Genomic DNA, 14,054 nt, shown 5'->3' with positions numbered 1-14,054 from the left:
TATAAGTACCTGCCCATCAATCTTTTGGGTTATTGGGTGTTTTGTTTTGTTTTTTTCTTGTGAATTTGTTTGAGTTGCCTACATAATAAAAAATATTAAAACTTTCCTAATCACATTTGGGAACAGAGTACAGTCTGTTTCTTTTATGTTAATTTTTCTTGGGAATGCATAACTTTAAAAAACAATTTTATAGAGTCAAATCCGTAATTTTTTCCTTTTGTAATTACTTTTATTCTATAATTACTTTTATTGGGAAGTTATTCTCTGAAGGAAATAAAAAAATAAGAGTCAGAAATAAGATTGAATTGGCAAATAAATTAAGGGGCTGAAAAAAAGTTTTAAAAAAGGGCTGATTCTTTGAAACACTAAAATAATCTGGTTATCTAATTAAGAAAAAAAAACAAACCCAAACCCAAAACCCATAATAACTAGAACTAGAAATGAGAAACAGAATATAATATCAGATGGAAACCCCTTAAAAAATTAAAACATATTGGGACGCCTGGGTGGCTCAGTTGGTTAAGCGGCTGTCTTCAGCTCAGGTCATGATCCCAGCGTCCTGGGATCAAGTCCTGTATCTGACTCCTTGCTCCGCAGGGAGCCTGCTTCTCCCTCTGCCACTCTGTCTGCCTGTGTGCGCTCTCTCTCTCTCTCTCTCTCTCTGACAAATAAATAAATAAAATCTTTAAATAAAAAAATAAGTAAATAAAAGGAGAGAGTATCACTCCTTTATTAAAAAAAATTAAAACATATCACGTTCAACTCAGTTCTAGTAAATCTTCAGTTTTTGATGAAGTAAACATTTTTTCTAGAGAAGTATAAATTGCCAAAATCGATCCATGAAAAATAGTGTATCAGAATAAGCAAACAGGTTTGGAAGAAACTGATTATGCATGTCATTAAGGACAAAAATCACTTCCAAGAAAAATCTCTAAGTCTGGACAATTTGTCAGTCTATCCTGGTAGCTTTTAGGAAAAGAAAGACTGGTGGACATTTGGTGAGATAGTCTCAGTTTTCCAAAAACAAGGTTGTACCTAGAAAGAGTTCAAGTCCTTTGATCTCAAGATAATCCCAATTCTACAACTCATTCTTTTTTTTTTTTTTAAGATTTTATTTATTTATTTGACAGAGATCACAAGCAGGCAGAGGCAGGCAGAGAGAGGAGGGAGAAGCAGACTCCCCACTGAGCAGAGAGCCCAATGTGAGGCTCGATCCCAGGACCCTGAGATCATGACCTGAGCCAAAGGCAGAGGTTTAACCCACTGAGCCGCCCAGACGCCCCTACAACTCATTCTAATAAAACAACCAGGGATTTAGGAACAATAGTACTTATTATAGATCTAAACTAGTGAAGAACTGGAAACAACCTGAATGTCTATCACTATGAGAATGAAAACAGATCAAGGATATTTACAGCATAAAATGCCATTTAGCCACCTCATTGTATTCAAATAGTATTTAATGATATGCAAACAGTCTCACGATAAGTGAAAAATCTGAATATAACTTTGGTTTTATAATACAATCCCAACTTGTTTAAAATAATTTTTTTACATCAATGCATAAGGACACAAGTTGGATAGAATTATCCATAGTCATGGGGCATCTGCATGGCTGAGTCGGTGAAGAGCCTGACTGTTGATTTTGACTCAGGTCATGATCTCAGGGTCATGGGATGGAGCCCTGCGTTGGGCTCCACACTCAGTGGGGCGTTTGCTTGTCCCCTCTCCCTCTGCCTCTCTCTGGGGCTTGTGCTCTCTCTCACACTCTTTTGCTAATAAACAAATAAATAAATAAAATCTTAATAAAAAAGAAACAACAACACAACAGTCTCCACAGGTTAGATAACATTTTAATTATATTCTTAAGTTTTTTTGTAATTATTTTTAAGTGAATATTAAATATATGATAAGTATCACATTGTGCATATTATGTTTTATTTTTTTTTTCGTATTATGTTCTATAGTTTAGTTTCCCCTAGTGTAATCTGAACATTTTAAAGTTTTTTAAATGTTCCTCTAAACTATCTATTTTTAATGGCAGCATACTATCTTATTATAATTTTTGCCAGATTTAGATTAAAAAAATTTTTTTTTCTAATTCAAACTATGCTTCAATAAACACCCTTACTCATCCATCTTTCCTGGACTGTCTTCCAGTTTTTGAGTTCTCCACAGTGCCCTGAATGAGCCCAGCCTTAGCTTTCTCTCCAGAGGAACAGGGCACTATTTCCTCCCCAGATGGACAGTCCGGACCAGTGTGACCTACAACGTGAATGAGCATTTGAGTCACCTGCTCATCCTTTTGAACTTCAAGTTCTGGTTCAGTAGGTCTGGGTTAGCCCTGAGACCTGGCACTTTTCTAGTGGGTTCCTCTGAAGTCCATGCTATAGTTCTCCAGACCACACAGAGGAGCAGTTCCAAGGCCAGCGTATCTTCTGCCAATTCAAATGGCAAAAAAGCCTTTCTCCTGTCTCAAGTTCTGTCTCAATGGGATTCTAGTTCCAGCTCCTCCCTGCAAAACCACAGCAAGCAAGGTTAATTTACCTGAACATGAAGACTTAGGTATTTTAAGGCAGCTGATGTGTTCCTGGGAGATTTCTTTCTCATCTTTTCCAAATATTCCCCATGGGATATGACTTAAAGTCCTTCAGCATCTTAATTCCTGAATGGAAAGTATTGCTTATAGTGTAGGCTTATGGGCTGCAGGTAGAGGGGGACCATCATGAATGACCTTTATCCCCTCTAGAATCCTGCTATGAATTCAGCTAAGAGCTCATGTCTCTGGAGTGACTCATGCTGAGCCCATTGTTGGCTAAGAGCCTGAAGTCATTTCCACAGGGGCAGCTGTCAGATCACATCTTGCTCAACTTCTGTTTGAGCCTAAGTAACCCAAGGAACTCTTGTTAAGCTCTGGTTTCTCACCTGAATTTGGTCCAGAACTGTCCTTGTCTTAGAGGAAGATGCTGCGACCACAGGAAGGGGGCGGTGTTGAGTCAGATATCCCACCACCACTTGGCCCAATATAAAGGTGTCACTGATTATTTGCGAATTACACTTTTTCCAGCTTCATTTAAGAATCTCACATTTGAGGGGCGCCTGGGTGGCTCAGTGGGTTAAAGCCTCTGCCTTCAGCTCAGGTCATGATCTCAGGGTCCTGGGATCGAGCCCCGCATCGGGCTCTCTGCGCGGCAGGGAGCCTGCTTCCTCCTCTGCCTCTCTGCCTACTTGTGATCTCTGTCTATCAAATAAATAAATAAAATTTAAAAAAAAAAAGGAATCTCACATTTGACAATCAGACATTTCTGAGGAAAGAACCTATAGCAGTTGATAATGCAGAAATTTTTATTTTTAATTTTTTGACGTGATCTTTCTCCTGTGTAACCATTTCCTGCCCATCCGTCCAATATGGGGGTCATACAATATGAGCTGGTAACATGTAATATTAATATTATATGCAATATGATTTTAATAAGTGCTCTCTGGAAAATTCAGAAAACATTAAAGACAAAAATGAAGTCCCATTTGATGGCATCATCTACTGGCATCCACTGTTGACATTTCTTTCATTCTTTTTTATTTGCATATTTTTATCTTGTTAAAACCCAATATTTTAACTGTTTTATTACTGAGTAATAGATGTTCGTTGTAGAAAGGAAGTGGAAACTACAAATAAGCAAAAGAAGAAGAAATAGAAACTCCCATTATCTAGAAATAATCTTGGGACCCCCCGGGGTGGCTCAGTTGCTAAGTGTCTGCCTTTGACTCATGAACTCGGGTCATGAACCCAGGATCCTGGGACTGGGTCCCAAATTGGGATCCCTGCTCAGCAAAGAACCTGCTTCTCTTTCTGCCGGCTGCCCTCCCTGGTTATACTCTCATACTCTCTTTCTCTGGTAAATAAGAAAATAAAATCTTAAAAAAAAAAAAAAAAGAAATAACCTTGAGTTACATTTTGGTACGTTTCCTTTAAGATGTTTAAATCTGTATATAAATTACATTTTTTGTTAAGAAATGAAGTTACAGGGGCACCTGGGTGGCTCAGTCATTAAGTGTCTGCCTTCAGCTCAGGTCATGATCCCAGAGTCCTGGGATGGAGCCCGTATCTGGCTCCCTGCTGGGTGTGGGGAGAAGCCTGCTTCTCCCTCTCCCACTCCCCTTGCTTGTGTTCTCTCCCTCACTGTGTCTTTCTCTGTCAAATAAATAAATAAGTAAATAAATAAATCTTTAATAAAAAAAAGAAATGAAGTTACACAAGGCCACCTGGGTAGGTCAGTCGGTTAAGCGTCCGACTCTTGATTTTGGCTCAGGTGGTACTCTCAGGTCATGAGATGAGCTCCACGTTGGACTCTGCGCTGGGTGTGGAACCTGCTTAAGATTCTCTCTCCCTCTCCCTCCGCCCCCACCCATCTCTAAAAAAAAAAAAAGGAAAGGAAGTTACACAGTAATACTATATTATAAAACTTTTTTCCCCATTTGACAATATGTTAAAAGCATTTCCTATGTCAAAAATATACATATTAACAGTAATTGATATTTATATGTTATATAGGCCATGTATCTTATATGTAATGAATGTATTCCTACGACATCATTCTAATGGATGCATGTGTTCCATGATATGAATGTATCATTATTTAACCTCTTCTCTATGGTTAGATAGTATGAGGCAAAAGTTTGTTGCCAGAATACATACTTTTTATTCTAGACAGGATCACTGCACTAGATCATGTGATCTTAATCTCTCCGTTAATATGTACTACTTGATGATGTCTCCTTCAAGTTCTTTTTTTTGTTTTTGTTTTTTTTTTTTTTTTAATATTTTATTTATTTGACAGAGAGAAATCACAAGCAGGCAGAGAGGCAGGCAGAGAGAGAGGAGGAAGCAGGCTCCCTGCAGAGCAGAGAGCCCGATGCGGGGCTCGATCCCAGGACCCTGAGATCATGACCTGAGCCGAAGGCAGAGGCTTTAACCCACTGAGCCACCCAGGCGCCCCTCTCCTTCAAGTTCTTATGCAGTTTTTAAACTTAACTTTATTACAGATATGCAGTTCAATGTAGTAATATAGTTCACCTATTTGGCATTTTTACTGACCTTTATGGCATTATATTAATTGAATATATCAATTTCTTAGCTATAATATAGTCACAAATGGCACATTAGAAATTGCTATTTTTTTTAAGATTTTATTTATTTATTTGACAGACAGAGATCATAAGTAGGCAGAGAGGCAGGCAAAGAGAGAGAGAGGAGGAAGTAGGCTCCCTGCTGAGCAGAGAGCCTGATGCGGGACTTGATCCCAGGATCCTGAGACCATGACCTGATCTGAAGGCAGAGGTTTAACTCACTGAGCCACTCAGGCGCCTGAAACAGCTATTTCAACAAGAAAATTAATGATGAACATTACACAGTATAGTAGATAGCTTTCATTTTTAGTTCCTATATTTCTATATTCCATATATGTTCTATGCTAATATTCATAAGCATTTTTTTTTAAAGATTTTATTTATTTATTTGCCAGATAAGAGAGACAGTGAGAGAGGGAGCACAAGCAGGGGGAATGGGAGAGGAAGAAGCAGGCTTCCCACTGAGCAGGGAGCCCGATGTGGGGCTCAAGCCTAGGACTTTGGGATCATGACCTGAGCTGGAGGCAGACACTTCATAAACATTTTCTACCAATTTGTTTATCCATGCCATCTCTGGAGTTTGTTCAAGTTGAGATACCTCAAGGCAACAGACCTTTTCCTTTTAGGCCTCTCTGTCACGGGTGGGCACATTTCACCTTGGTTTACTCAGAGTTCTTTCCTGTGTCTTCTGTGTTATGAGGCAGGAGAGGAATTCCCTTCAGTCTTGATCGGCTCATCACTTTCCTTGGTTGCATTTCTGTAGAAAACTATTTTAGAGCACATTCAGTGAACTTACTCTGTTTTCACATTGTGAGGATTTACTCTGTAAGAATATTATTTCACCTGTATTTAGAGAAAGTTGCCTGTTTTGGCAGTCTCTCTTTTGCTAGGAGAACCCACATGAGCCAAATTCCACTTTCAGAAATGCTGTGGGCCAAACTTCATGCTGTGCAAGTTCATATCTAAAGACAGTACATTTCTGAACGGGTTCATAAGATGAAATACAACTTACTTGTGCTCACTGCCTTTCCTTAGAGATTGATTCCAGAGTGTTTTAAATGCCTACAGACAGTCATAGATTCAAGCTGCTCATGACAGCAATGCATGAATTCAGAAAAAAGACAGTGTTCTCAGATGGGTTAGACCACATGTTTTAATAATTTTGCAAATAAGGAAATTCTGACAGTGAGGGGGAACCACCTTGGTCCATCTAAAGATAGCATAAGTCACTCTAAAGGGCATTTTTATTTTTTATTTTTATTTTTTTAAAGATTTTATTTATTTATTTATTTATTTTTAAATTTTTATTTATTTATTTGACAGAGAGAGAGGTCACAAGTAGGCAGAGAGGCAGGCAGAGAGAGAGGAGGAAGCAGGCTCCCTGCTGAGCAGAGAGCCCGATGCGGGGCTCGATCCCAGGACCCTGAGATCATGACCTGAGCCGAAGGCAGTGGCTTAATCCACTGAGCCACCCAGGCGCCCCAAAGATTTTATTTATTTATTTGAGAGAGTGAGTGAGCGAGAGCAAGAGAGAGAGGGAGAGAGAGTGCACAAGCTGGAGGAGCAGCAGACAGAGGGAGAAGCAGGCTCCCCGTTGAGCAGGGACCCTGATGCTGGACTTGATCCCAGGACCCCGGGATCATGACCCGAGCTGAAGGCAGATGCTTAACTGACTGAGCCACCCAGGTGTCCCAAAATGAATGGAATGCTTCATTTTTTAAGTTACTATCTTTAAAAAATCCTCTCCCTCCCCCCCACTCATGCTCTCTCTCTCACTCTCACTCTCTCTCAAACAAATAAATAAAAGCTTAAAAAAAAAAAGAATTCCGTTCATTTCAAGTTTGACAGGATTTGGCATAATAGATTTGATAAATGAATGTATAGTTTATATTTACTTTTACTTTACCAGGATAGTAGAAAATACAGCTCTAGTCTCTTGATTGTTTATATGGTACATGTTTAGGCAGGGACACGAATTGACTGGATGTAATTTTGTCTTTGGGTTTAAATATTTGGTTTTCAGATGCTCTCCTTGTGTTGTCTTCGCCCAGCTTCAATCCATGGACCACGGTGCTGCGTTTCTAGCTTCCTGTGCTAAAACCATGTTCACCTCTTACATCATCTGTCAGCTGTGGTTAAGAGTCCTTGTCCTTCTGGAGCCTAGGTCACGTTGGCGGTAAAACAGGCCTAGCTATCCAACACTCCCTGAACAACAAACTTGGGAGGGGGACATACTATGGTTCCATGAAAATGTTATAGCTTCAGCCTTTCTGAGCAATGTGGAAAGAAAATCCTCTTTCCTCTCAGTCCCTATTAAAAAAGTAACTCTTCCTGAATCTGAGCTGGCACTTGAGAGGTCTTCCTTATTTCCACTCTCCCTCTTGGCCCTGTGATCAGCCTCCAAGTAAGCAATATATTAAAGATTGCTTAGCTATACTATAATCGCAAATGGCACATAAAAACTGCTAGAAACTGGGCCGGCCTGCCAGGGAACGAGAGACCACCTAAAGCAAAGGCAAGCTATCTCACTTGAGTCTGTCTTGAACCAGCCAGGCCCTCTTTGATCTGCTAGCTAATGGGCAGCTGACTAAAGATACATGAGTAAGTGAGTCCAGCTGAGACCAGAAGCCCAGCCCAAATTGCCGACCCCTATCACTGTGAGTGAAATAAATGACTGTGGTTTTGCACACTGAATTCTGAGGTTGTTTGTTACACAGCAAAGTGAGGTCTCTGCTCTCTCTCTGCTAGAGAGGTCCGGTCACATCGCGAGTTTAATAACTGGCTCAGTTGTACTTGATTTTTGAAACAACCTTTGGAGCTCTCGGGCTTTCCCTGACCTCCTCGGCTTGGCTGTAGCACTTCAGTGTGGTTGTTGAGGTGCTGGGCCCTGTGTTCGCAGACCTGGGTCTGGATCCAGTCTCTTCCACTTCTTTGCTGTATGACCTTGGGCAAGTCACGTTCCTCTCCCTGAACTTAATTTTCTCCAACTGTGTAAAACGTGGAAAAGAATATTACCTGATGAGATCGTATGTGATTCCTTCTCTAATATCCTTTCCTGGCCCCCTGAACTTCCTTCCTAACAGAACCCTGATTTCATTCAGTTATTCATACATGTTCTGCCTGGTTTTTGACATTCTCTTCATAGCCTCGATGGGGAGCTGATTCCTAATTAGTCTCAACTAATCTTGGAGATCCATTGCCCTTGCCAATGATTAGTTTAAAAGTGGGCATATGGTCAAATTTTGACCAGTGAGAAATGAGAGGGAAGATCCTGGTGTAGAGGGATTTTGGGGAAACATTTCTTCACTTTTTTTTTTTTAAAGATTTTATTTATTTATTTGACAAAGAAATCACAAGTAGGCAGAGAGTCACAGGCAGGGAGAGAGGGAGAAGCAGGCTCCCTGTTGAGCAGAGAGCCTGATATGTGGCTCAATCCCAGGACCTTGGGTTTATGACCTGAGCCAAAGGCAGAGGCTTTAACCCACTGAGCCACCCAGGCACCCCAAGTAAATTTTTAAAAGTACCAAAACCCTGAGGAAGGCAGAAGCAGCAGATGGGAACAACCTGGGTCCTTGAACATATCAGTAAACCACGGGGACTCCAATCATGGAGTCGTCCCAATCTCAGATGATTATAGTGTGAAATACAAATCCTCTATATCATTTAAGTCTGTTTGAGTCAGGTTTCCTGTTCCTTGCTAACCAAAGCATCCTCAGTGAGTTACCCGTTAGCAGAGCATCTAGCCCGTTGTCAGCACTCCATAAATATTAGCTCTTATTAGAATTGTATTGGTTTTTTCCCTCAACTATTAAATGGTTTCAGATTTCACAGATCTTGGAAACATATTTTACCGAATTCTACTGAGCCTCTCAAGTACGGCACTGTTCTCTTTACCTGTGACTCCAGATCTGGAGCAGGGGTGAGTACTATGGCCAGCGGGACAAATCAAGCCCACGACCTGCTTTTGTAAATAAAGCTGGGCCTGTGTCCTGCAGTCACTTTTTCACCTCCTGGATGATTATTCTCATGGGGACCTAGTTCACAATGCAAATTGCAGCTTTCTCTCCAAAGAGTCTGTTTCCCAGGGTGGATCCGTTAAGACTCTTCTAGGCAAGCGACTGCCAACCCAACCCAAGCTACGTGTTGGCTTCAGGCTATAGGGGCTCAAACGGCATCCTCAGGATCACATCCCATCTTTTCTAATTCATGTCTAGTGGGAAAGGTAAAGTCTTTCTCAACATTTTCAGAATCACAGTGATTGATTTGACCTAAGCATTGAAAATGCTCTCTAGATAGCAACAGATAATTCCTTTTTACCCTTTGCCTTTTATGTGTTGTTTGTCTTCCTTTACTGGGTTACAGACTCCAAGAACAGTGCTCAGCAGCTAGTCCAGGCTTAGTAAATATCATTTTGCATGAATGAATGTATATTTATTTAAATTTGGAACTGGGAACATTCCTCACATATATTTTTGTTTTCCTCTTTTTTAAAGTTTATATGTTTATATTATGAGCATTCCTTTATGTCGCTAAGGCTGTTTGGATTGGCATCGAGAGGCAAGGAGATGTCATTGAAGGTTTCTAAGCAGTGCTTGACATTGACCCATTGGCTTATGAGCCATGTTGATCTCATTCTGGCCCGTATCCTCTGCATTACCCATAAAGACTGCATCATTCAAATATTTCCACATCTCCTCCTCCCATCCCGCCCTTGGAGGCTTGTGTTGTAGCTACTACAGTTTTTATTTTGAAGATGATTGGATATGACTTTTTTTTTCAGCCTGCTCATGTTGTTCAGTTGTCCAAAGTAGTTGCAGTCGTGTGATGCGCCCGCTCCCTTTCCCCCGGGGTTGGGACTGCTACCTCATCCCTAAAAGATGTATTGCTTCATGAGATCAGCTTACAGCAAACCATGCACAGATAACTTTTCGAACATTTAATTGTAATACTTCCATGCTTAAATCACCAAATTGGCCTTGGAAAATATGCAATCTCTTCAAATTACATTCTCTTTTAACTCAGAATTTACAATATAACAGGGCAGTCGGTGTACTTAAGACATTTGCAAATGGGTGCATGAAAATGGCCTTGATTCACAGGATGTTCTAGTTTGTTTAAAAGCCCGGTATTGTAAATGCAGCAATAATGAAAGTCAGCCGCGCGAGGTACCTTTTTACCTGGATTGTGCATAACATAATTGGTTGTAGAGGGGACTTGGAGGTTATATTTGTTTCCTAGGGCTCCCGTGACCGAGTATGACAACCTCGGTGGTTGAAAGCAACAGACGTGTCTTCTCTCATAGTTGCAAAATTAAGGTGTTAGCAAGGCCACGCTCTCTCCGAGACTCTGGGCAGAGTCCTTCCGTGCCTTTTCCCAGCTTTGGGTGGTGACCAGCAATCCTTGGCATTCCTTGGCCTGCAGCTGCACACTCTAATCTCTGCCTCCTTCGTCACATGACATTCTTCCCATGCGTCTCTGTCTTCAGATGACATTTTCTGCTTCTTAGAAGGATAACAGTCATATTGAATTTAAGACCCACTCACGTGACCTCTTCCTAACTTGATTACATCTTCAAAGACCCTATTTCCAAATAAGGTTATAGTCCCAGATACAGGGGGTGGGGTTTAGGACTTCAGCATGTCTTTTGGGGGCAAATCATTCAATCCATAACAGGAGTCATCTGGCCTACGTCTCTACCGGACATAGGACTCTGCTGTGTAAGATCGGCTCCATCATCAGGTTTGGGTGCAATTCACGACCGTCAGTTTGAATCAAAACCAGGGAGGTGGGGTAGGAGCAGGAAGAGGATCTTGGCTCCAGATCTTCCCCTTCTTACAACAGTTGCTGTTGAACTGACCTAGCTATAGAAATCGGTTGGAAACCTGGATGGGAAAGATAAAATCTAAAAAAGTGCCAGGGAAAGTCACGTGCTGGGCAGAGTGGTGGGGAGTCCAGCTGGAGGGACGTATTTTGGACGTAGATGAATGGGATGGTCATCACTCTCTAGAATACCACTGGTCAACAGTAGTACAGAGAGAGTCATATTTGTGGTTTCAGATTGTCCAGTAGTCCTATTTTAAAAAGTAAAAAGAAATAGAGAAGATTAACTTTAATACTTTATTTAACCCAATATGTCCAAAATATGATTTCCAGGGGTGTCTGGGTGGCTCAGTGGGTTAAGCCTCTGCCTTTGGCTCAGGTCACGATCTCAGGGCCCTGGGATCGAGACCCGCATTGGGCTCTCTGCTCAGCGGGGAGCCTGCTTCCCACACCCCCACCCCGCCCCCCGCCTTTCTCCCTGCCTACTTGAGATCCCTCTCTGTCAAAAAAATAAAATCTTTAAAAAAACATTATGATTTTCAAATGCCACTGATGTAAAAAATGTTAAGACATTTTGCCTCCTTTTTTTTCCAAACTAAGTCTGCAAAATCCAATGTGAATTTTATACTTGCAGCACATCGCCAGCCACATCTCAAGAGCATAATAGCCATAGGTATTAGAGTGCTCTGGATTCTAGAAGGGCTACCCCTCGGTGGTAGGATCCAAGCCATAGTCTGGGTTGTAGGTGTGACTCACTTCTGGGGAGGAACACTGGCAGGAGCCGAGCAGACAATCAAGGGTGTTTGGGGAAGAGTTTAGGACAGGCCTGAAGAGGAAAAGGTGTTCCAAGTGGGGACAAAGTGAACGCAAGGGACCGAGACCCACTTAAACTTGCTTAAGTCGGGGTGGGGTGGTTGTTCTGCACAGTGAGATCCCTCGGAAATGAATTGTAAGAAGTCATTCGTGCGCCAGGAGTAAAGGCAGGAATTCTGTTAGACAATCATTCTCTTTGTCTCCCTCTTCAGGGTTATGAAAACTCTTACTCCCACTTTGGTTTGCCTGCTTTGTTAGGCTCTTTCTACACATTGATTCCCTCTTTTATTTATCTTGAACCTTAAAATGTCTTTCTCAGCAGCTAACTCTACAGCTTCTCATCCAAGCACCACAGCACTAATTCAGTTTCTCATTGTCCCCATTTCATGGTCCAAGGAGAGAAAATTGGATTGGCCTGTTGGTCAGTCATCCCATAACCAGATAGGAGGCCAAGCTCACCTAGTACAAACAGGGTCACTGGGGCTGATCCCTGATGTGAGGCAGTGGTCCTCAGTGTGGGTTCTCCCTACCAGTAGCATTAGAAATATAAATTCATGGGTCCCACCCTAATCTGTAATTGGGATTTCCGGGGATAAGCACAGAGCACTACGAGCAGTAGATGGTGGGGCAGATTCCTTCGGAAGGGGATGTGGTTAAGGACTACCATTGTAGGCAAGAGTGAGGTGAGTGGCTTGGGGGAGAATTGACCTGGAGAAACACGGGCCCCAGATGTGACCTCAGTTTTCATCAGTGGGAACCAGGTCTGCTGGAGGGGGGTCAGGGAAGGGGTCATAGAGAACAGCTTGGAATGTGACCTAATTCTAAACCTTGTCAGGATAGGACTGCACATGCGGGTTTTTAGTAAACCTAACTTGAGGACCTAGGACAGGCAAAGGCAGAGAGGAAATGAGTGGAGATGGGGGAGGGAGGGTCAGGTTAACAACTCTAAGTACACGGGGGCTGTGGTTAGGCACTTCATCAGTGATAAGCTGACCTGAAGGAAGCTAGAACTAAGTATTAAATTAAATTAAGTTCATGATATTTTAAACATTAAAGAAAGTTGAATTTTAAGCCGGGGTAGAAACTGCTGAGTTCCTGATGTTTGCTTTTTTCCATGGTGCATAAACTGTATTAAATTTGAAATTTACACTACAAAAATAGCTTCACAGGAGGACCATTATTAACATAGCCTTACCTCAGACAGATTTTTTATTACTGGAGACAACGCTTCTATGTAAAAAATATATTAATGGCTGGAGCAGAAGAAAAATACCAACTACAGATGGTAAGCATTTTCTTGCAAAGTCACATCAAATTTAACATTAGCCTTGGAAAACAGAAACATGTTTTAAACAAAAGGTTTTAAATATTCTTATAACCATGTGTAGATTTCCACCTCTGGTGTAGGATACCATCATAAAGAGTGCAACTTTCAGTGATTAAAATATGTTAATAAAAAACTTTAAAACTCTCACTCCAAAATGCTATTTAATGAGTTGTTGTTACAGGATTTTCACTGGAAGTTTCTACTACGTGGCATTTATGGAAAGAGACTTATTTTATTAGTATGAAATAGGTGGAGTTAGTAAACTTGAGACAGATGCCTAAAATGATTTGATAAAAGGTACGCAATTCTACCGAGAGCAAATTAGAAGTCATAAGGGAATAAAAATGCTTTGAAAAGATTTTCTGCAATTCCCATACCCATTACAGACATGCATAGGTATGATTTACACTGGGAGTAGATTTCTATTTAGGGGAGAAAGAAAAGGGTGAATTCCTTAAGAACTGTTTTTCTTTTTTCTCAATTGTTCCTTTTTTTTTCAAGCTTATGTCTGAAAGTGTTGCCATGCAATGCTATGCCTCTAATGCTGAAACTTAATCTAATGAGTTTAGCTCTCCTTAACAGTATGAATGTTGTTTTTCTTTTTTTTTTTTTTAAGATTTTATTGGGGTGCCTGGGTGGCTCAGTGGGTTACAGCCTCTGCCTTCAGCTCAGGTCATGATCCTGGGGTCCTGGGATTGAGCCCCGCATCCGGCTCTCTGTTCAGTAGGGAGCCTGCTTCCTCCTCTCTCTCTGCCTGCCTCTCTGCCTACTTGTGATCTCTGTCTGTCAAATAAACAAAATCTTTAAAAAAAAAGATTTTATTTATTTATTTGACAGAGAGAGACACAGTGAGAGAGGGAACACAAGCATGGGGAGTGGGAGAGGGAGAAGCAGGCTTCCCACTAAGCAGAGAGCCGAATGCGGGGCTTGATCCCATGACCCTGGGATCATGACCTGAGCCAGAGGT

The sequence above is a fragment of the Meles meles genome, chromosome 18, assembly GCF_922984935.1.
Source record: "Meles meles chromosome 18, mMelMel3.1 paternal haplotype, whole genome shotgun sequence".
Lineage (NCBI taxonomy): Eukaryota > Metazoa > Chordata > Mammalia > Carnivora > Mustelidae > Meles > Meles meles.
This window is presented reverse-complemented; position numbering follows the sequence as displayed.